General features: G+C 40.6%; 1 long non-coding RNA gene and 1 pseudogene across 1 annotated transcript; one reads left to right on the forward strand and one right to left on the reverse strand.

Annotated features, from left to right (window-relative positions):
- Positions 1–1178: 1178 nt before the first annotated feature.
- On the reverse strand, positions 1179–4385 carry LOC137211319 (uncharacterized). Its single transcript, XR_010937026.1, has 2 exons — positions 4120–4385; positions 1179–1918 (listed from the first exon to the last, which is right to left on the reverse strand). It is a non-coding gene; the product is annotated as an uncharacterized lncRNA (long non-coding RNA).
- The window catches only part of LOC137211316 (protein preY, mitochondrial-like), a 29590-nt pseudogene continuing 9422 nt past the window's right edge, over positions 1877–22044 (forward strand).

Raw genomic sequence — 22044 nt, forward strand, 5'->3', positions numbered from 1 at the left:
AGAATGCCCAGGATGTATATATTCTGACCTGAAAGGATGTTTATGGTACATTGATAAACGTTTATTCTTCACCTGTGTCAGGGTTGTGAATTCGCTCACACAGCACTCAGATGTATGAATAGAATGTCAGGCCATCGTATCCCATAACAAATCTGACCTTACGAACTCACATCATTTGGGGTAGCAAGGGTGAAAAGTTAGTCCAGCACCACAATCTTAATCCAGTCCCATGATCTCAATAACCACTTGAGTTACCTCCTCTCTGCTTGGATAACTTAGGCAAACGCTCTGGCCTAGTTCTGTCCAAGAGGAGGTCTGGCTCTACGGGGAGGAGTATGGTTTGGGGGGACTCCTGGCACTGGGGGAAAAGGGGCCTGGCCTCTTGCTCACTCTCATAGGGTCTCCCAGAGCGTCTGCTGAGTGTGGTTTGTCCAGTCCTAATCCCTGGATCCTTTGCTGGCGTCACACTCTCCCCTTCCCTCCAACCTGTACCCCAGCTGCTGTCAGAGGCATCTTTTTGAGAATGCAAATCTCATCAGGTCACTCCTTTGTATAGCAAACCTTAACACCTCCTCATCGTCCTTAGGAGAAAGACATGAGCCTGGAGCCCATCTGGGAGCCCCTGCACGTATCACGCCTTACTTTCCCCCCTGCCTCACACTGTACAAGCCAAACCCCCACCCCTGGCCCTTCTTTCAGTTCCTTGAACACAGAAGCCTTTTGTACCTGCCGTCCTCCTGTATCCCCTTCCCCTTGTTAATTCCTATTCTTCCTCCAGATCCTTTCCTCAGCTTCACTTTCTTGGATCTCCTTCATGTCCACAGTATACCTCTCTTCAAAGCACAGTTGTAACTATTTATGACACGTATCACCGTTGTAACTTTATCTGTGACACATATGGTACCTGAACCATATCAGATGCTGGATAAATATTAATTTCTCCTTCTCCTTCCTGATTTATAATTTAGGTCCATATACCAGGTTGGTGTTCCCCAAGAGAATGCTTGTTATCCTGCCAGCTATTTCTCACTGGAGATTAATAAGTTGAAATTTGAGTTTATAAAGCAGTTGGCGAATTTTGGTTATAATGAATCAGCTCTCCAAAGCCCAGCAGCATATGACACCTCAGGGCTGTCTTAGTTTTCTGGGGCCATTGTGGCAAATGGAGACAAACTTGGAAAACTTAGAACAACAGAAATTTATTCTCTCACAGTTCTGGGAGACCAGAAGTCCAAAATCAAGGTGTCCCCAGGGCATGCTTTTTCTGTAGGCTCTAAGGGAGGATCCTTCCTTGCTGTTTCCTAACTTCTGGGAGATCTGCCAGCCGTCCTTGGTACTCCTTGGCTTGAAGACACATCACAACAATCTCTGCCTCCATCATCACATGGCTTTTGCTCAGTGTGTCTGCGTCCAAATTTCCTCTTCCAGTAATGATATCAGTCATTGGATTAGGGCCCACGCTGATCCAGAAAGACCTCACTTTAATCTGATTAATTACATCTGCAAAGACCTTACTTCCAAATAAGGTCACCTTCTGAGGTTCTGGGTGAATATAAATTTGGGGGGACACTATTCAACCTAGTACAAAGATCCATAAGTCATCATTAATTATGTCTCATTTTTCGACTTTTTAACGTGCTTACAACCAAAGGAGTAGTAAACAAATGATTCCTTTCTCTAGGTAATAAAGTCATAGAATAAATCTCAAAGCAAACTGAAGTCTCCTCTAAAAGTAGTAGCCATAGCATTTGCTGACATGAAAGAAGGTTTGTGAAACATTGTTCAGTGTTTGTTCTCCCGTGTCATAGCTGTCAGTTCACTCCCACGACGCCAGGTCCATAAATATAATGTTGCTCCATTGTGTTCCATTAACTTATCTGGTCTCACCCACTGCCAGTATGATATGAAAAAGAAAACGCTGGAAGAAAAAAATTGAAAAATAAGTCAAAAGAAGAAATATCTTCAGACTACAGACTTTTCTTCCTTTGTGTGAGTTGAATATTCATTATCCAATTCCTTGTGGCTTGAGTTTTCCCCTTGTCTGCTTTAGATGTAATTTCTTATAGCAAGTATATTTGTATTTAATACTTTATATTTGATCAATGATTAGTTGGGTTTTTTTTTTTTTTCACAAAACCCTGGGACTAGGTACTCTCTTATTTGCTTTGCAAAAGAGAAAATCAAAGCATGGAGAGGTGATCTACCTGAACAGCCAGGTCCTGAGTCACCTGTCCTGGTCCACAGCGGTGAGGACTCTCACTGCTGCCATAGGAATGACTTCTGATCCCTTGGAACTTCAGCCAAATATTTCTTCTTGACAGACTCCCAAGGTCAACATTAAAGGTTAGTGCTTTCTTACCATGCTGTTTCTTACCATTCAACCTTATGGACTCTTCAGGATGAAAGAGAGTTAGAGGACATAGCAACCAGTTACAAATGTCTGATTCTGGACTGAGTCTTGGTGTGGACAAATGAACTCTAAAGGGCATTTCTGGAACAATTATGGGAAACTGAATATGGACTGGGTGTTAGATAATATTAAGGAACTGTTATTAATTTTAAGATGCTGATGTTACTTCAGCCACCTAGGAAAGTAAGAAATGTTTTTAAACTTTTAGCAATGCATACTCAAATAAAGCAATTATTTTTAAGCAACATTTTGAACTAGAAAGTTCAAAGAATCAAATTGTTAACAACAGTTATTTACGGTGAAGGGGTTGGAAAAGAGGCAATTTTTATTTCTACTTGAAAGACTTCTCTGAATTCTTTGCAATGCACATGTAATATGTATATTTAAAACTATTCCATCAAGAAACACACAGATAAATCCAAAATTGAGAGACATTTAAAAAATAATTGGCTTGTGTACGTCAAAAATATTAGGGATAGGGCTTCCCTGGTGGCGCAGTGGTTGAGAGTCCGCCTGCCGATGCAGGGGACACGGGTTCGTGCCCCGGTCCGGGAGGATCCCACATGCTGCGGGGCGGCTGGGCCCTTGAGCCATGGCCACTGAGCCTGCGCGTCCGGAGCCTGTGCTCCGCAAAGGGAGAGGCCACAACAGTGAGAGGCCCGCGTACCACACACACAAAATATATATATATATTATTAAGGATAAGACAAAACCTGAAAAACTGTACCAGTTAAGGAAGACTAAATTGGCTTTGAGAACTAAATGCAATTTGTGAGTCTGAATTGCATCTTGGACCAGAAAAAAAGATATTATTTTTATTTTTTCTATAAATAACATTATTGGAACAGTAGACAAAGCATAAAGTCTGTAGACTAGAGGATAGAATGTTAAGTTCCAGATTTTGATTATTGTACTGTAGTTATGTAAGTGAATGTTCTTGTTCTTAGAAAATATATACTGAGGGTTGTCATGTCTGAAGCTTACTCTTAAATGGTTCAGAAGGAAAAAAAAATAGTGTGTGTGTGTTTGTACGTGTGTGTGTGTTTGTGTGTGTATGGAGAGAAAAAGAGAAGATAAAGCAAATGTGGTAAAATGTTAACAAGTGGGGAATCTGAAAAGTAAACAAGAGTTCTTTGTACAATTCTTGCAACTTTCCATAATTAAAAGTTCCCATAAGGGCTTCCCTGGTGGCGCAGTGGTTGAGAGTCCGCCTGCCGATGCAGGGGACACGGGTTCGTGCCCCGGTCCGGGAAGATCCCACGTGCTGCGGAGCGGCTGGGCCCGTGAGCCATGGCCGCTGAGCCTGCGAGTCCGGAGCCTGTGCTCTGCAACAGGACAGGCCACAACAATGAGAGGCCCGCATACCGCAAAAAAAAAAAAAAAAAAAAGTTCCCGTAGTATCCCTTCTTTACCTTCAGAAGAGATTGGAAAAGTTGCTTCCTCATCTGCTAATAGAAATAAATAATAGTACTTATCTCTTGTTCATGTGATGATTAAATTAGATAATGTAGGTAAAGGGCTTATCATATCGCAAGACAAAAAGTGAACTATCAACTTCCAAAATAATTGAGAATAGAATCCTCTCTGGCTAGTTTAAGTACAACCAGACTTATTGAGGGGGATAAAGAACTCACAGAACTGTTGACAAAGACCAAACAAAAATTTTTAAAACTCAAAAAAGTAGACTCACAAACCAAAACCATACTCACCGAAGAACTGCCAAGTCTGCCAAGATGGCTGCTGCCGCTGCCACTACTAGGAAGCTGTCCACTCGGGAAGCCACAAGCACAGCTGTCGTCTGACGATGCAACATCTGTCATCACCCAAAACAGCCGAGAGATGACTCAGAGCCTGATTCTCTCTCCATAGCCTTCATTCCAAGTCAACATTTCAGTTGTGCATCCAATCAGGGAAGCCTGAAATATATCTGGAGCCTAACTGCAAAGGATTCTGGGAATGTAGTTTCTCGGGTGATATGGTGCAGCCAGCCAGGCCAGCAGGTGATTGGAATGGGTGTGGAGAGTCAGTATCTGCAACAGTCCACAACTGTAGCTACTCAACCTCTGAACTTTCTCATATTTAAATTTCTCAATAACAGACTATCTGCTTAACCTAAGTCACTCCCCTTCTCCCTAAGATGGGAAGCCAAAGCCACATGAGTCCCTGCATCTATTTTTTCTTTTTTTGAATTTTTGAAATTTATTTTATTTTTTATACAGCAGGTTCTTATTAGTTATCCATTTTATACATATTAGTGTATATATGTCAATCCCAATCTCCCAATTCATCCCACCACCACCACCCCACCCCTGCCACTTTCCCCCCTTGGTGTCCATACGTTTGTTCTCTACATCTGTGTCTCTATTTCTGCCCTTCAAACCGGTTCATCTGTACCATTTTTCCAGGTTCCACATATATGTGTTAATATACGATATTTGTTTTTCTCTTTCTGACTGACTTCACTCTGTATGACAGTCTCTAGATCCATCCACATCTCTACAAATGACCCAATTTCATTTCTTTTTATGGCTGAGTAATATTCCACTGTATATATGTACCACATCTGCTTTATCCATTTGTCTGTCGATGGGCATTTAGGTTGCTTCCATGACCTGGCTATTGTAAATAGTGCTGCAATGAACATTGTGGTACATGTGTCTTTTTGAATTATGGTTTTATCTGGGTATATGCCCAGTAGTGGGATTTCTGGGTCTTATGGTAATTCTATTTTTAGTTTTTTAAGGAACCTCCATACTGTTCTCCATAGTGGCTGTATCAATTTCCATTCCCACCAACAGTGCAAGAGGGTTCCCTTTTCTCCACACCCTCTCTAGCATTTGTTGTTTGTAGATTTTCTGATGATGCCCATTCTAACTGGTGTGAGATGATACCTTACTGTAGTTTTGATTTGCATTTCTCTAATAATTAGTGATGTTGAGCAGCTTTTCATGTGCTTCTTGGCCATCTGTATGTCTGCTTTGGAGAAATGTCTGTTTAGGTCTTCTGCCCATATTTGGATTGGGTTGTTTGTTTTTTTAATATTGAGCTGCATAAGCTGTTTATATATTTTGGAGATTAATCCTTTGTTGATTTGTTTGCAAATATTTTCTCCATTCTGAGGGTTGTCTTTTTGTTTTGTTTGTGTTTCCTTTGCTTTGCAAAAGCTTTTAAGTTTCATTAGGTCCCATTTGTTTATTTTTGTTTTTATCTCCATTACTCTAGGAGGTGGATCAAAAAAGATCTTGCTGTGATTTATGTCAAAGAGTATTCTTCCTATGTTTTCCTCTAAGAGTTTTATAGTGTCCGGTCTTATATTTAGGTCTCTAATCCATTTTGAGTTTATTTTTGTGTATGGTGTTAGGGAGTGTTCTAATTTCATTCTTTTACATGTAACTGTCCAGTTTTCCCAACACCACTTATTGAAGAGACTGCCTTTTCTCCATTGTACATCCTTGCCTCCTTTGTCATAGATTTGAATCTGAATGAGGTCCTTGCCGGGTCGAGTAATCTTGGTTGTAGGTTCTTCCCTTTCATCACTTTAAATATATCACACCACTCCTTTCTGGCTTGTAGAGTTTCTACTGAGAAATCAGCTGTTAACCTTATTGGAGTTCCCTTGTATGTTATTTGTCATTTTTCCCTTGTTGCTTTCAATAATTTTTCTTTGTCTTTAATTTCTGTCAATTTGATTACTATGTGTCTTGGTGTGTTTCTCCTTGGGTTTATCCTGCCTGAGACTCTCTGTGCTTCCTGGACTTGGGTGGCTATTTCCTTTCCCATGTTAGGGAAGTTTTTGACTGTAATCGCTTCAAATATTTTCTCAGGTACTTTCTCTCTCTCTTCTCCTTCTGGAACCCCTATAATGTGAATGTGTCTGCGTTTAATGTTGTCCCAGAGGTCTCTTAGGCTGTCTTCATTTCTTTTCATTCTTTTTTCTTTATTCTGTTCCACAGCAGTGAATTCCACCATTCTGTCTTCCAGGTCACTTATCCGTTCTTCTGCCTCAGTTATTCTGCTATTAATTCCTTCTAGTGTGTATCTTTCATTTCAGTCATTGTATTGTTCACCTCTGTTTGTTCTTTAATTCTTCTAGATGTTTGTTCTTTAATTCTTCTAGGTCTTTGTTAAACATTTCCTGCATCTTCTTGATCTTTGCCTCCATTCTTTTTCCGAGGTCCTGGATCATCTTCACTATCATTATTCTGAATTCTTTTTCTGGAAGGTTGCCTATCTCCACTTCATTTAGTTGTTTTTGTGGGGATTTTTCTTGTTCCCTCATCTGGTACAAAGTCCTCTGCCTTTTCATTTTGTCTATCTTTCTGTGAATGTGGTTTTCCTTCCACAGGGTGCAGAATTGTAGTTCCTCTTGCTTCTACTGTCTGCCCTCTCCCTACATCTATTTCTAAGGGAATTTTATTCTTCTAGATTAATCACATTCTGTCTTAATACCCTGTAATCTGTGGACTAAATTAAAATTTAACTAGAACCAAAACACATGTAAAATAATAAGGAAAACTGGTTAAGGGAGAAGGAGTGCGGCAGGGCAGGGGAGGAAAAACCATGTTAATACATATAAAAATAAATACCTAACAGATAGAGTTAACAGATACACAAATTGGATGAATGCTTAGTGGCCAAACATTAAAACAAATACTTTGACAAAGGTCAGACCAAAGCTAAATATTACCATCATAGGACTTCTGGGATTTAACAAGAAATATCAAATATTATCAAAATGGTTAAATTAGTATTATAAATTTTAGAGGCCTACTTAAAAGTTTTAAAATTTTTTATTGGAGTATAGTTGCTTTACAATAATGTGTTAGTTTCTACAGCAAAGTGAATCAGCTATATATATACATATATCCCCTCTTTTTTGGATTTCCTTCCCATTTACGTCACCACAGAGCATTGAATAGAGTTCCCAGTGCTATACAGTAGGTTTTCATTAGTTATCTATTGTATACATAGTATCAGTTGTGTATATATGTCAATCCCAATCTCCCAATTCATCCAACCCCTCCCCCAAAGTTTTTATAGTGCAGAACATTCTCAGCCACTGGCTTCCTCTTGTGGTCACCATACTGCACATTAGGAATGCTAAATCATCACTTGCTTTCAACTGAAGTTGGAAGAGTAGCAAGACTTTTGTTTCTAGCTCTGCCAACAGTCTTTAGCTGGTGGGGATGGTACCACTACAGTGTAAAGCTTTCCTTCTTCTCTAATCATAATTGACTAAAGTAAAGACTCATTTTCAACTCCTGGCCTTGAAGATTGGTAAATCATGACAATGCACTTTCTCTGAAGCACCTCACACACTGAAGCCCTGTGCACTGCTTGGAAGTGCTTTCTGCATATTTTCAGAGATAGACATAAGATTGGAGTAGTGATTTGTGCTCTTCCATTTCTAGCATTTTAGCATGATTTTCAGCTTCAGACAGTCACTTATGAAAATTCTGTCCTCAAATCTTGAAAGTAGAAATTTTTCAGGGAACAATATGATTCGTTTGACTAGAGAGAACAAAACATGTTTTGGAGACTTCAGTGTTCTCCACCCACTTTCTTCTCTTCTTCATACCTTTTCTATTCTTCATCACGCCTGGATCACAAATTATTGTCATGATCCACGTGATTTTGGAGGGTTTTTTTGCCCGTGAAATGTTGAGGTGGCAGAGTTGATATTCTACTTTAAAATTAAAATTCAGCATCACAAAATATGAAGAAATCTCTAATGGGACTTAAAAACAAACAAACAAACAAAAAACCCTAAGGCCTAAACGTCATTAATATTGGGTTGGCCAAAAAGTTCGTTCGGGTTTGTCTGTACGATTGGACCCCAAAACCCGAACGAACTTTTTGGCCAACCCAATACCCAAAAAATTACTGTGTTACCGGCCAGAGCCAGAACCGAATTCAGGTTTGGCTGCTTGCCACTCAGAAGGCCAATACTTGAGAGACAAGTGTTGGTTAAAAAGGAAAAGTTGTTTTATTCGGGAAGATGACAAACTAGTGTTCCCAAAACCATCCCCTTTGTTAGAGGACAAAGGTTTTAAATGGGAGTTTCAGTGGTGTACAGGCAGGGGGGCTACCTGTAGAACAGCACAGCTAGCTCTGGTAATCATCTCAAAACTAGTTGTGTGGTGGTCTGGTTAGTGTCATGTTGATGGCTTTATGCACAATTAATCTTCTACTCCAGGGTCAGTTTGCTCCCATTTCCTTGAAGCCAGTTCCTGGAATTGTGCAAGCCACAGATTCAGTACTGCTCGAGACGGAGCAGCTTATGTCATGGCTCCAGTCTGGTCATCATACAGTTAGCTTTTTGCCTCTGGTGGCAATTTTAGTATCTGCAAGACAACTCAGGAATGTGCATCAGACACTGTTATCTATGTCCTTTAGGGAGAAACTAAAGATTCTGTGACAGCTATATGGCTGATCTGTTGTTTACATTGTTACCAGTTCTCCTGGCCCAACTGCTGTCTTTTGTTACTGTATGTTCACATTCTTCCAGTCCTTAACTCTTGAGCTAGCCTTTTGTGACTCATGGGAGGCCTGGGAGACTAAAGCTTTTCTACAAACAAGAGGCAGGCGGAGGATATGGTAGTGGAGGGGGGTGGGGGCAGGTCTGTCTGGGGAAGTCTCCATCGGGTCCTGCTCCGTTACAATGTAAATTCTTGGGGACGTCCCTGGTGGTCCAGTGGCTAAGACTCTGTGCTTCCAATGCGGGGGGCCCGGATTCAATCCCTGGTCAGGGAACTAGGTCCCATATGCCGCAACTAAGAGGTCACATGCCACAACTAAAAGATCCCGCATGTTGCAACTAAGACCCAGCGCAGCCAAATAAATAAAGAAACAAACAAACAAATAAATATTAAAAAAATATTCTTAAAGGAAACACATTTGCCTACTATTATGCTTCAGCCCATTGTAGAAGAGGAACATAAGAAAAAGGGAGTAAAGAACACAGCCAGAAGATAGAAGACAATGAGGCAGACACGGGAATGGTAGCTGGCCCAACATCCATCTCTGGGGAACTAGATTTGGGGAAGCACGAGGTGCTGAGCTTGCACTTGAGAGTAAGTGCATACTTAAATTTTGAGCCCTGAGTACCTTGTTTACCTGACCCTAGATTGGTACTTCTGAGTTTCCATTAGTATGCTTGCAGCAAGGATGCAAGTTGTAAGACAGTGGTCTTCTATGGGTCTTGTTGCAGTGGGGCAAGATGACCCTACAGCAGAGGCTGCAGATGTATTACTGGAAAAGGAAGTGGAGTAAAGGACAGAGATTCAGGGAATAGGAAGGGCTATTGAGACAATGTTCCCAAGAGCATTCTTTTTTTTTTTTTTTTTTGCATTCTTCGCTGTAGCAGCCCTCCATCCTCCTGCTCCAATATGGACTAGTCTCCCAAGCCAGATGTAGAGATGTCATTGTGTCTTTCAACACCTTCTCTCCTGTGTTGTGTCCCCTCTTACTGGTGTATTACTAGACAATTTTGGAGACTATCCTCCACTAGCTTCCTGAAAAAAGGTGCATGGGGGTTTACTTTTTGAAACTTTACATGGCTGAAACATTTTTTATTTCATCATCAAATCCCATTGATAATTTGGCTGGGAATAGAACTATGCATTGAAAATTATGTTCTTACAGAATGTTGAAGGCAACACTCCATTATCTTCTGTTTCCCATACAGTTTGAGAAACCAGAGAACATGTTTATTTCTTATGTTATATTGTGTCCTGTTCCCCACCTCTTGCCCTGTCCCCAAATCTCTTAGAATTTTTTTTGTTTTTTTTAGGAATTTACTCTTGGTATATAACTCTCTATATTTATTTTGCTGGGTAATCTGAGAGTATTAATGAAAATACTTAAAGTTTTCTCTTAAATTCCTTTTAAAAAATTATTTGTTTAGGTCTCTGTCTTTCATGTTGAAGATCTTAGTAAAATACTTAGTGATCCCAGGCTGCACATTCATGATAAAAAGTGAGGCACTAAATATCTGATTGGCTTTCTCTGTTTCTGGCCACAGTGGAATAACAATGACTAGATTTATTTCTTCTACTTGAAACAAAAGAAAACAAAAAACAGAAAGATGTATAAAACAATGGTTTTCAGACAGTCAGCATCAGGCAGCATGGGACAATGATTTCTGAGAACAGGAAAAATACATAACATAAGCCCTACAAATGTCCCAGCTTACTGGGTTCAGTACGATTGCAGAATATAAGTTCAATACCAAAAAAAACAAATTGTATTTGTACATACTAGCTTACACAGAAGTTGACATTTTAAAACAATACAATTTATGGCCATGTCACAAATGTGAAATATTTAGGAATAAATTTGTCAATGGATGTGCAAGACCTGTATATTGAAAACTCAAAACACGGGTGAGAGAAATTAAAGCCATAAATAAATGGAGAAATATACTGTGTTTGTTGATCAGAAGACTCAATGTTATCAAGAAGGCAATTCCTTTCAAATTGATCTGTAGAGTCAGTGAAATCTCAATCAAAATCCCGGCAGGTATTTTTGCAGAAATTGGCAAGCTGTTTCTAAATTTCAGCTGGAAATGCAAAGAGACTAGGATAGCCAAAGCAATTCTTTAAAAGAACAAAGTCGGAGGACTCACAGTACCTGATCTCAAGCCTTATAATAAACTACGTTTATCAAGACAGTGAGCTATTAAAGTAAAGATAAACATATAGGTCAATGGAACAGAATAGAGATATGGTCATATATGACATATACAGTCAGTTGATTTTTGACAAAGGTATCAAGGCAATTCCATGAGGAATAGATAATCTCAGTTAGTTATCCTGGGACAACTGGATTGTCATATGCCAAAAAAAAAAAAGGAGAACTTTTATCCTTACCCTTACCTAATACCATAAATAAAAATTGACTAAAAATTAACCATATACCTAATGTAGGGTTAAAACTATAAAGTTTCTAAAAGAAAACATAAGGGAAACTCTTAGTAGCCTTGCATAGGCAAAGATTTCCTAAGAGACAAAAAGTATGAATTCTAAGAGAAAAATTTGTTAAACTGGACTTCATCTAAATTAATGACTTTCACTCTTTAAAAGACACTGTCAAGAAAATGAAAAAGCAAGCTATAGAGTGAAAGATAATATTCACAAAACACATATCTGACAAAGGATTTGTATCTAGAATATACCAAGAACTCTCACAACTCAATAACACAAGACAAACAACCCAATTAAAAAAATGCGCAAAATATTTGAACAGACACTTAACAAAAGAAGATATACGGATGGAGAATAAGTACACGAAAAGATGCTCAGCGCTATTAGTCATTAGGAAAATGCAAATTAAAACCACAGTGAAATACCACTACATACCCACTAGAATGGCTTAAAGTAAAAGACTGTCATACCGAATGTTGCAAGGATGCAGATCAACTGGAATTCTCAAACAATGTTGGAAGGAATATAAAATAAAACAATCACTTTGAAAAACAGTTTGACAATTTCTTAAAAAGTTAAGCATACACCTCTGTTATGGCCCAGCTATTCCAATCCTGATATTTCCCCAAAGAAATGAATGCATATGTTCGCCCAAAGACTTGTACATGAATGTTCATAGCACTTTATTTCTAATATTCCAAATGTTCATCAATAAGTGAATGGCCAAGCAAATTGTGGTATATCCATATAACAGAACACTACTCAGCTATATAACAGTGAATTATTAATATATGCAACAACATGGCAGAATCTCAAAATTACTACGGTGGATAAAAGAGGTGAAACAAAAAAAGTACATACTGTGTGATTCCACATATATAAAATTCTAGAAAGTACAAATTAATCTGTAGGACAGAAAGACTAATTTTGCCTGGACACTGTGGGGAAGTGGTGGGTCAGGGAGACCCAGATCACAAAGGAACAAGAGGAAACATTTCAGAATGATCAAAATGTTTATTATCTTGATTTTACAAGTGTAGACATATGAAAAAATCAAATTGTACATATGAATATATGCAGTGTATTGTATGTTAATATACCTCAATAAAACTTGGGAGGGAACTCCCTGGCGGTCCAGTGGTTAGGACTCTGTGCCTTCACTGCCGAGGGCCCCAGTTCAATCCCTGGTGGGGGAACTAAGATCCCGAAAGACGTGTGGTGTGGCCCAAAAATAAATAAATAAAATAAAACTTGGGAGAAAAACATTGATTGGCTTCTTTGTGTGTGCAGATTGATTCAAAAGCTCACTGTGTTGAACAATCTCTAGGGTTTTCTCTGCTGGAGAGGAATACTCACTGTTACTTGTACTCAGTCTAATCCCAAATTTATTAGTATTTCAGTAATTAATGTTCCTTTAAGTATGCACAACCTACTTACACAACTAATAAATCAAAGTCATAATTCTGCAAATGAGTTTTCTCCAAGCATTCAAACATCAATTGCAAATTTAGTCAGTTAAATTCTTTGCAAGTCTAATACCTTAGATTCCTTTAAATGCAGTAATTACTTTAAAGGCAAGGAAAACATTTATATAATAGTTCAATGATTACAAAAGTGATTGGAATACTGATAATAAACATGATGAAAGAGTAAGTACTGTTTGTTTCAGGGCCCAGCAGTAAGTAATTGGAGAAACACGAAACAGTAGCCAACACTCAATGCACGAATTACTCTGTTTATTGGACACAGCACCCAACACAGGTTAGTCAAAGTAGGGAGAAGGGTGTAATGAACCACTCCAGGGAGAAGCGCGGGGAAGAGGCATCTCAGCATGAGCAGTGGTCTGGCAACGGGTTTCCCGACAAGCATGAATGGGAAGTCACCTTCTGCTCCAGCAAGACCCCAGGCAGTGTTCGTCTGGAGCAGCTCTCAGCAGCATGGAGTCAGGTCCTCCAGCGAAGGGGCTTCAAGTCACTAAGTCTAGTGGTCTCTTGTTAAGGAGTAACAGTTACGTCTAGGGAAGAGATCTTGACACTATCAGTTGCTCCTTGTGTTCCAGTAATGGGCATTGCCCATCAAACTTCTTATCAAAAGTAATACTCTTTATTTTATTTTATTTATTTATTTTTGTCTGCATTGGGTCTCCGTTGCTGCACGCGGGCTTTCTCTAGTTGCGGTGAGTGGGGGCTACTCTTCATTGCGGTGCGTGGGCTTCTCATTGCGGTGGCTTCTCTTGTTGCGGAACGTGGGCTCTAGGTGCACAGTCTTCAGTAATACTTTTTTTTTTTTTTTTTTGGCTGTGCCACACGGCTTGTGAAATTTTAGTTCCTGACCAGGGATTTAACCCGGGCCTCGGCAGTGAGAGCACAGAGTCCTAACCAGTGGACCACCAAGGAATTCCCTCAAAAGTAATAATCTTAGTTTATCAATCTAAGACACTCGAACTCTTCCAGCAGATGTTTCAAAATCACTAATATGGAAGTTCACATTGGCCACCGTGATTCCATTTTGAACTACTTAACATGGCTTAACACAACTTAAATGCTGTACGTTTCACACAAGATGAGTAGGAACCATAACACAAAAGAAATCACATCACAAGTACTAAAACTATGGATTTAAATTTATTTTTTCATTATATTGGTGTTTATCCTTCCCCTACCTTTGGCCTATTCTTATTTCTATTTCTTCCCAGGGGCACAGTTTTAATTAAACCCAGAGAAACCATGTTTATTCTGAGACAGGGCAAGCTGGTGGATTCAGGTGGACCATTGACATTTCAGGACAGGAAACAAGTTGCCTGGGAGGCTCTCCCAGGATGATTCGCCCTCAGTCCATCACCCAATCTGCTAGGTCCCTTATAGGCCATTACATCAGGAAAATTTACAATGATCCATCCTGACCAAACAGAAGGAGTCTGATTTCTTCAACCCTAGTTGTGTTCTTTTTGGAAGTGCTTGTCCTGAACAGCTCCAGAACACAGACTAAATAGCATATTTCACGACTCCTTGTTTTGAAACATGGCCTGATACGGTTTGCTTAACTTAAGCTTTTGGTCAAGCTGTTTCACAAAAACTCATAGAAGCAGGAAGTAGAATGGTCATTGCCTGGCACTGTGGGGAAAGAGAAGCAGGGAGTGTTGTTTAATGGATGGCAAGTTTCAGTCCTGCGTGGTGAAAAAGTTCTAGAGATCTGTAGTGCAACAATGTGCATGTAGTTAATAATATGGTACTGTACTCTTAAAATTTTGCTGAGAGGGTAGATTTAAAAATTTGTTAGAGGGACTTCCCTGGCGGTCCAGTGGTTAGGACTCTGGGCTTCCACTGCAGGGGGCCCGGGTTCAATCCCTGGCTGGGGAACTAAGATTCCACATCCCACATGCCACGTGGCGTGGCTAAAAAAAATTTTTAATTAAAAAAAAATTAGTTAGAGAGCGTGTGTTTTTCACCACAATTTTTTTTCTTGTTGGCTATTTATTTTATTTTATTTTTTTATTTTTATTTTTTTTGCAGTACATGGACCCCTCACTGCCGTGGCCTCTCCCGTTGCGGAGCACAGGCTCCGGACGCGCAGGCCCAGCCGCTCCGCGGCATGTGGGATCCTCCCGGACCGGGGCACGAACCCGTGTCCCCTGCATCGGCAGGCAGACTCCTAACCACTGCGCCACCAGGGAAGCCCGGCTATTTATTTTAAATATAACAGTGTGTACATGTCAATCCCAAACTCCCTAACTATCCCTTCCCCCAACCCTTCCCCTCGGTAACCATACTTCTCTAAGTCTGAGTCTGTTTCTGTTTTGTAAATAAGTTCATTTGTATCATTTTTTTTTTTAGATTCTGCATATAAGCGATATCATATGATATTTCTCTTTCTCTGGCTGACTTATTTCACTCAGTATGACAATCTCAAGGTCCATCCATGTTGCTTTTCACCACAATTTAAAAACAAAACAAAACAAAACTTTTCTTTTACATTAACACTAAGACAAAAATGACAGTGACAAGAAGTATCAGGCGGTCTGTTCTCTGAGGATTTTCCCTTTTTCCAGAAAGGGAACCTTTGGACTCCTGCCTGGATGCTACACAGATGCTGGCATTCCAGGAGCAAGGCAGCCTCCTTGGAGTTTCACCGTTCCACATGCAAACTTCCCCTGAATCCCCTTCTTTCTGTCTGGATCTTCACTCTTGCCTTCTGCTAAGCCTAGTGTCCTCTGATCCAGAGCCTCTCTTCCTTCAGTTTCTTTAGGGAATAGGTCCTGTCTCCATAAGGGAGAGAGGGGGCAAGGTTGAGTGCTGGCAGGATGGGTGTAGGAGACAATCCACAGAGGTGTCCACCTGGATTAGCAACAGGTTTTCAACACATTTCAAGGATTTCAGCTTGCTCTTCATTCCTTCCACAGGACCTGATGCCTTTTAGGCAAATCACTCACCTTTCGTGGGTATATATGGCCAAGCCTATCAGATACCTACTTGATATCTAGTTCTTCCTTGTGCTCTGCTAACGGGATATCAGTTACCTTTAAGACACAGGTGCCCAGCCTCAGGCAAGGTACTTACTTACCCAGCCTCCCGTGTAGCCACAGAGACCAAATATAACCACTTTTGTTGTAGGCAGCAGTCTGCTGGAGAGACTTTTAAAAATGTTTTTTTTTCCCAATAGAAAGGGATGGATGTGACTGTCATGAGGCTTCTCCTTTACCCATTATTTCTTTGATTCAGACATGATACCTGGAGCTGCAGGGATCAACTTGTGACCATGAGGCAAACAAAAGTCAACTAGCTAAGGATTGCTGAGCAGAAAGATAGAACCCGGCATAGGTGAATAGCTGAACTAATGCTGGAAATGACTTTCCTCTGGACCTCTTCTGATATGAGAAAAGTAAACCCTGGATATTGAAGCCTCTGCTTGTTACATATTCCATTACATGCAGCTGAACACATCCCTAACTGACATCTCTTTCCCCAGGCACTTAGATGGTACCTTTCTCCATGCTGCTGTCAGTCTTCGTTCTTCCATCTATTTTCTAGCTTCCCAAATGGGGCTTAACTCTTTCCTCATTTGCTGTTATTCTATTCTTAAAAAATATATGTAGGGGCTTCCCTGGTGGCGCAGTGGTTGAGAGTCTGCCTGCCCATGCAGGGGACACGGGTTCGTGCCCCGGTCCGGGAAGATCCCACGTGCCGCGGAGCGGCTGGGCCGGTGAGCCATGGCCGCTGAGCCTGCGCGTCCGAAGCCTGTGCTCCGCAACGGGAGAGGCCACAGCAGTGAGAGGCCCACGTACCGCAAAAATAATTATTTTTTAAATAAATAAAAATATATTTAAAGGTAACATCCTTTTAGTGGGAATTTGAGGGAAGACAAAATAGGAAATAAATCTGTAGTTAACACTTCCAGTGTTTGACTGCAAGTCCTTCTAGCACCTCCCTGCTCCTAGGCTTCCCCACTCAGTCCACATTCTGCTTTGAGAAAGCTTTCTAAATTGCAAGTTTTGCCGTGGTGTTCATCTGCTTAAATCCATTTGTTTTTGTTACATAAGAGTAACAATGAGTTGGCCCAAGACTTGATAGTAAGAGTTATACTCCACCCGGAATGGATGTGATTAGTTATTTTTTCCAAGATCCTAATATATTGCCCTGAGAGGAAGAATGAGCCCATATCCCACCGTTCCCACCTGGGGAAAATCACAGGCTACCATTGCTAATTGGTGCGTGTTGTATCCCTGGATGCAGTACAAATGAAAAGGTAATTGAGACCTGCTATTTAAAAAGATTTTGTGCAAAAGAGGTGAGGAGTGGAGCCAGTAGAGATGAATAAATGAAAGGTGAAGTCAGTAATGAGCTTGTTATTACTGCCTGACATAAACTAGCTGCACAGAATGGGGTTTCTTGTTAGGGAGGAGAGAGAAATAATAACAGTGATTGCGTGTCCACTGTGATGTGTACCCACAGACGGCCTTCAACTAATCAGCCCCTTCAGGGATTACCTGAACTGTGTAGACAGAAGTCAAGCCCTTTCCTGGGGCAGCCCACATCCAAATAACGGATTGACAGAGGGTGTCTGAGTCAGCTCGGGCTGTTGTAACAAATGCCATAGATGGGGTCGCTTAAACAACACACGTTTACTTTCTTGCTGTTCTGTAAGCTGGAAGTCCAAGATCAGGGTGCCAGCACAGTCAGGTTCTTGGTGAGAGCTCTCTTCCTGACTTGCAGATGGCCACCTTCTCACTGTGTTCTCACACGGTGGGGAGAGAAAGAGCTCTGGGACACACTAATCCCATCACAGGGTGTCACCCTCATAATCACAGTTCAATTTAATAACCTTCCCAGTGCCTCACCTCCAAATACCATCACATGGGGGTTAAGGCTTTGACTATGAATTTGGGAAGGATGCAAACATTCAGTTCATAACAGAGGAGAAAGAAGGCCTGGCCATATTAGCCCTATTTGGGACAATCCTGAAGGGTCATTCTAGCTTCAGAGCTAATCTGGATTTGTGCAAAATTTACTGTCCCCAGGAATAGTAATTTACACATGCTTTGCAATTTACAAGTAGCTTTGGACCTCATGTTCTCAGTACCTTCTTTAATCCCCATGAACAACATTGTGAGGGATCACTGTTTTTCTGCCTTTAAGGATAAGAGAACCGAAGGTCAGAGAGGGTACTTGCCCAGGACCTTACGGCTTGTTAAAAATAAGGTTGGAACTGACCTTTAAGGAGGGTGAGTAGAACTGAAAAAACAAAAAAAGAAACAAAAAACAAACCAGGCCTGTGCTATAGGCTGGGTTGGAGAATTTGGTACCCACAGCCAGACCACTCATGCTTCTATTTTCCATAGCAAGGCTGCACTGTCATTTCTGAGAGTGTTCTCATTTAGACGCCAACATGTTCACAAGTTATCCTCCAAGGCCAGAGGCACTCAAAACATCGAAGAGACCAGCAGAATTTTAAAATGTTGGCTGCCTTAATGAGTTTTCAGGTTTTCTCTCCGGGAATGTAACAGGCGAAGCTGCTGTAATTCTTTCCAAGCAATATGGCACCTAGGACACAGCGATGCCAATAGTCTCCTTAGCAACCACCCAAAATTGAGTTGCTAGAAGATGAAATCCTGATCTCTATTCATGCAGCAGATCACATGGGGTCAGGCACTGTATATCTCTCTGGCAGAAACCACAAGTCACTGGGATTTTAACTGCATCCTTCAGATCAGTAAGAAAAGAAGTAAACAGGAGAAATGAGGGCAGTTACTAACAAGCATGCAGTGAACATAAAACATTCAGCTAGCTCCTTTGAAGCGTAGTTTTGTAAAGTGTGCTTCAGAAGCCATTGCTTACACACACACACACACACACACACACACACACACACAGTCTTTAGGGCTTCAAACACTGCCTTCTCTTCATTATAATTCTAAACCCACAAACCAAGCTCATTTGTGAATGTTTGGTTTGGGAGGATTTTTCAGTTACATAGTCGTTTGACCATTATATGTTTGCCTCATCCAGCATTGCTTTTAACAGTCTTGCTTCCCCAAAGACCTAAATATTGAGCAATCCTGGAGTCAAACTGAAACCAAAGAGTATAAATCAATGTTATCCCTTTTCATTAAAATAGCCTTGCTGTGGTAACAGGCGGTGACTGGTCATGTAACCAGCTGCTGAGTCCTTAACAGATACGGGTCTAAATTAGTTTTTCTGTTGTCTTTCGGAACTCTGCTTCAGTTATTTATTTAACAAATATTTATTGATATGTTCTTGATATTAATATATGTCAGGTGCTCATTAAAATTTTAAAGGACTGTTAAACAGTGGTATAATTATTATGACAAAAATTTCCCCCAGGGGCTTCCCTGGTGGCGCAGTGGTTGAGAGTCTGCCTGCCGATGCAGGGTACACGGGTTTGTGCCCCGGTCCGGGAAGATCCCACATGCCGCAGAGCGGCTGGGCCCGTGAGCCATGGCCGCTGAGCCTGCGCGTCCGGAGCCTGTGCTCCGCAACGGGAGAGGCCACAACAGTGAGAGGCCTGTGTACCGCAAAATAAAAAAAAAAATTTCCCCCAACAAATAATCTGAAGCATGTTGTTTAATCACATTTGTATAGATTTACAGGACCAAAGCTGTTACAGCCAAATAGCACCCTGCTTCTCATATGCATAAAAAGCGGAAAACACTTTGCAAGGGTTAAAAAGAAGCGATCTTATAAAATCCACAAAGTATTTTGTGTTAAAAATCAATTTTTTCCTTCAGCCTTTAAGAAGAGTCGTCTTGTAAATCTGACCACTGAGGGAAAGGAAATGACTTTTTAAAATAATAGCTTTATGGGATAGGGAGGGTGGGAGGGAGTGAGACGCAAGAGGGAAGAGATATGGGAACATATGTATATGTATAACTGATTCACTTTGTTATAAAGCAGAAACGAATACACCATTGTAAAGCAATTTTACCCCAATAAAGATGTTAAATAAAATAAAATAATAGCTTTAGGGCTTCCCTGGTGGCGCAGTGGTTGGGAGTCCGCCTGCCAATGCAGGGGATGCGGGTTCGTGCCCCGGTTCTGGAGGATCCCACATGCCGCGGAGCGGCTGGGCCCGTGAGCCGTGGCCGCTGAGCCTGCGCGTCCGGAGCCTGTGCTCCGCAACGGGAGAAGCCACAACAGTGAGAGGCCCGCGTACCGCAAAAAAAAAAAAGTTATAATAGCTTTAGCTTTTTCTTCATGACTGCTAAATGAAGGCGTTAGACCATAGGCAGGCAGCCTGGGGCACCTGGGACCAGTGAATGGGAATGGAGGTCAGTTCTGATGTACTGTACTTCTTTTTCATCTTTCTTTTTCTTTTTTCTGTCCGTTTATTCTCCTCCCCTTTTTCTTTTTTTTACTGCCTAAAGGCCTATTCATGAAATTTAAAAGATAAAAGATGTTTCTAGACCTGTGGCTAGTGGCAAATAGCAAGTTTTGGCTTTGTTGTTATAGGTGAACCTCTGCCATTTTTTCTAGCACCATGGCTTAGCATTAAAGATGTAACTTTGCAAGACACAACAGTGGATGCCTGACATGCTGTCAGAATCTCACTGTTTCCAAAATACTGTGAACTTTCACAGCGATTTGTGGAGCAATTTTGAAATTCGAGTCAGAGAACCTTGGAATCCTTAAGGAGACAATTTGTAGCAAGCTGTCAGCGGCAGCAGTGGGTGTTTTAACGTATATGCTCATACTTCTACTCCAGTTTTAGGGTAGAGTTATAATCTTGAAGGAATTTCCACACGCACCCCACCCCGCTTTCTCTGGCACCTGTTTTTCTATTCAGAGTTTCATGGTACTGTCACCATGTGATGGTAGGAGAAAAGCTAGAGAAAAATAATTCTACCTGTCAAAGAATTAGATTTCAAAAATGTAAGGCTTTAGAGCTGGAAGAGAACTGAAAGTTTCTGACTTGCCTTGTTCACTGCTCTATCCCCAGTGCAATGAATATTTATTAAATAATGAGTATATGAATTAACCACCCCCATCCCACCTCCATTCTCAAAGTTTCAAGTGCATATGAATCACCTGGGGATGTTTAAAATGCAGATTCTGATTCAGTAGGTCTAGGGTAGGGCTTTAAATTCTGCATTTCTCACAAAGCTCTGAAGTGATATGATATTGTTAGTCTGGGGACCACACTTTGAATAATGAGGCTCTAAACCATAAATTTTAAACTTCCCATTAGTATTTTCGTCTTAAAACATACACAGCTGAATTTTCCTATGGTAGTGGCTATTTTGTTTTATTCATTAGAGTAGAGATTTTTAAATTGGATTGTGTTATAATTGTTGCATTTACAAATGAGCATTTGGGGACCATATGCATACTAAATAAACTGACTCATCTAGTTGCTGAGAGAGAGAGAGGAACAGGTGGAAAGCTAGCCTTGTTATCCTAGCTGTGGAAATCATATAATTTCACTTTCATAGCATTCTTTTTGTTTGAAGTGAGTCACTGTATCAAGGGGTAGGGGTCCTAGGCTTCACATTTTGAAGGAAGGACTATCAAAGAATTGGGATATATTTTATTTTATTGTTCAATTTTAATATTATTTTATTGAAATTTAGTTGATTTTCAATGTTGTGTTAATTTCTGCTTTATAGCAAAGTGATTCAGTTATACATATATATACATTCTTTTTAAAATATTCTTCTCCATATGGTTTATCATAGGATGTTGAATGTAGTTCTCTGTGTTCTACAGTAGGACCTTGTTTTTTTTACCTATTCTCTATATAAAAGCTGACATCTGCCAACCCCAAACTCCCACTCCATCCCTCCCCCAGCCCCCTCCCCCTTGGCAACCACCAGCCTGTTCTCTATGTCTGTGATTCTGTTTCTGTTTCATAGATAGGTTCATTTGTGCCATTTTTTTCTTTTTAATTTAATTTAATTTAATTTATTTTTTTATTGTAGTACAGTTGATTTACAGTACTGTGCCAATCTCTGCTGTACAGCAAAGTGACTCAGTTATACACACACAGACATTCTTTCTTTTACTATTCTTTTCCATTATGGTTTATCACAGGACATTGAATATAGTTCCCTGTGCTGTACTGTAGGACCTTATTGTTTATCCATCCTGTATATAATAGTTTATATCTGCTAATCCCACACTCCCAGTCCTTCCCTTCCCCACCCCCTCCCTTGGCAACCACAAGTCTGTTCTCTATGTCTGTGAGTCTGTTTCTCTTTGG

This window comes from Pseudorca crassidens, chromosome 18 (genome assembly GCF_039906515.1).
Source record: "Pseudorca crassidens isolate mPseCra1 chromosome 18, mPseCra1.hap1, whole genome shotgun sequence".
Classification (NCBI taxonomy): Eukaryota; Metazoa; Chordata; class Mammalia; order Artiodactyla; family Delphinidae; genus Pseudorca; species Pseudorca crassidens.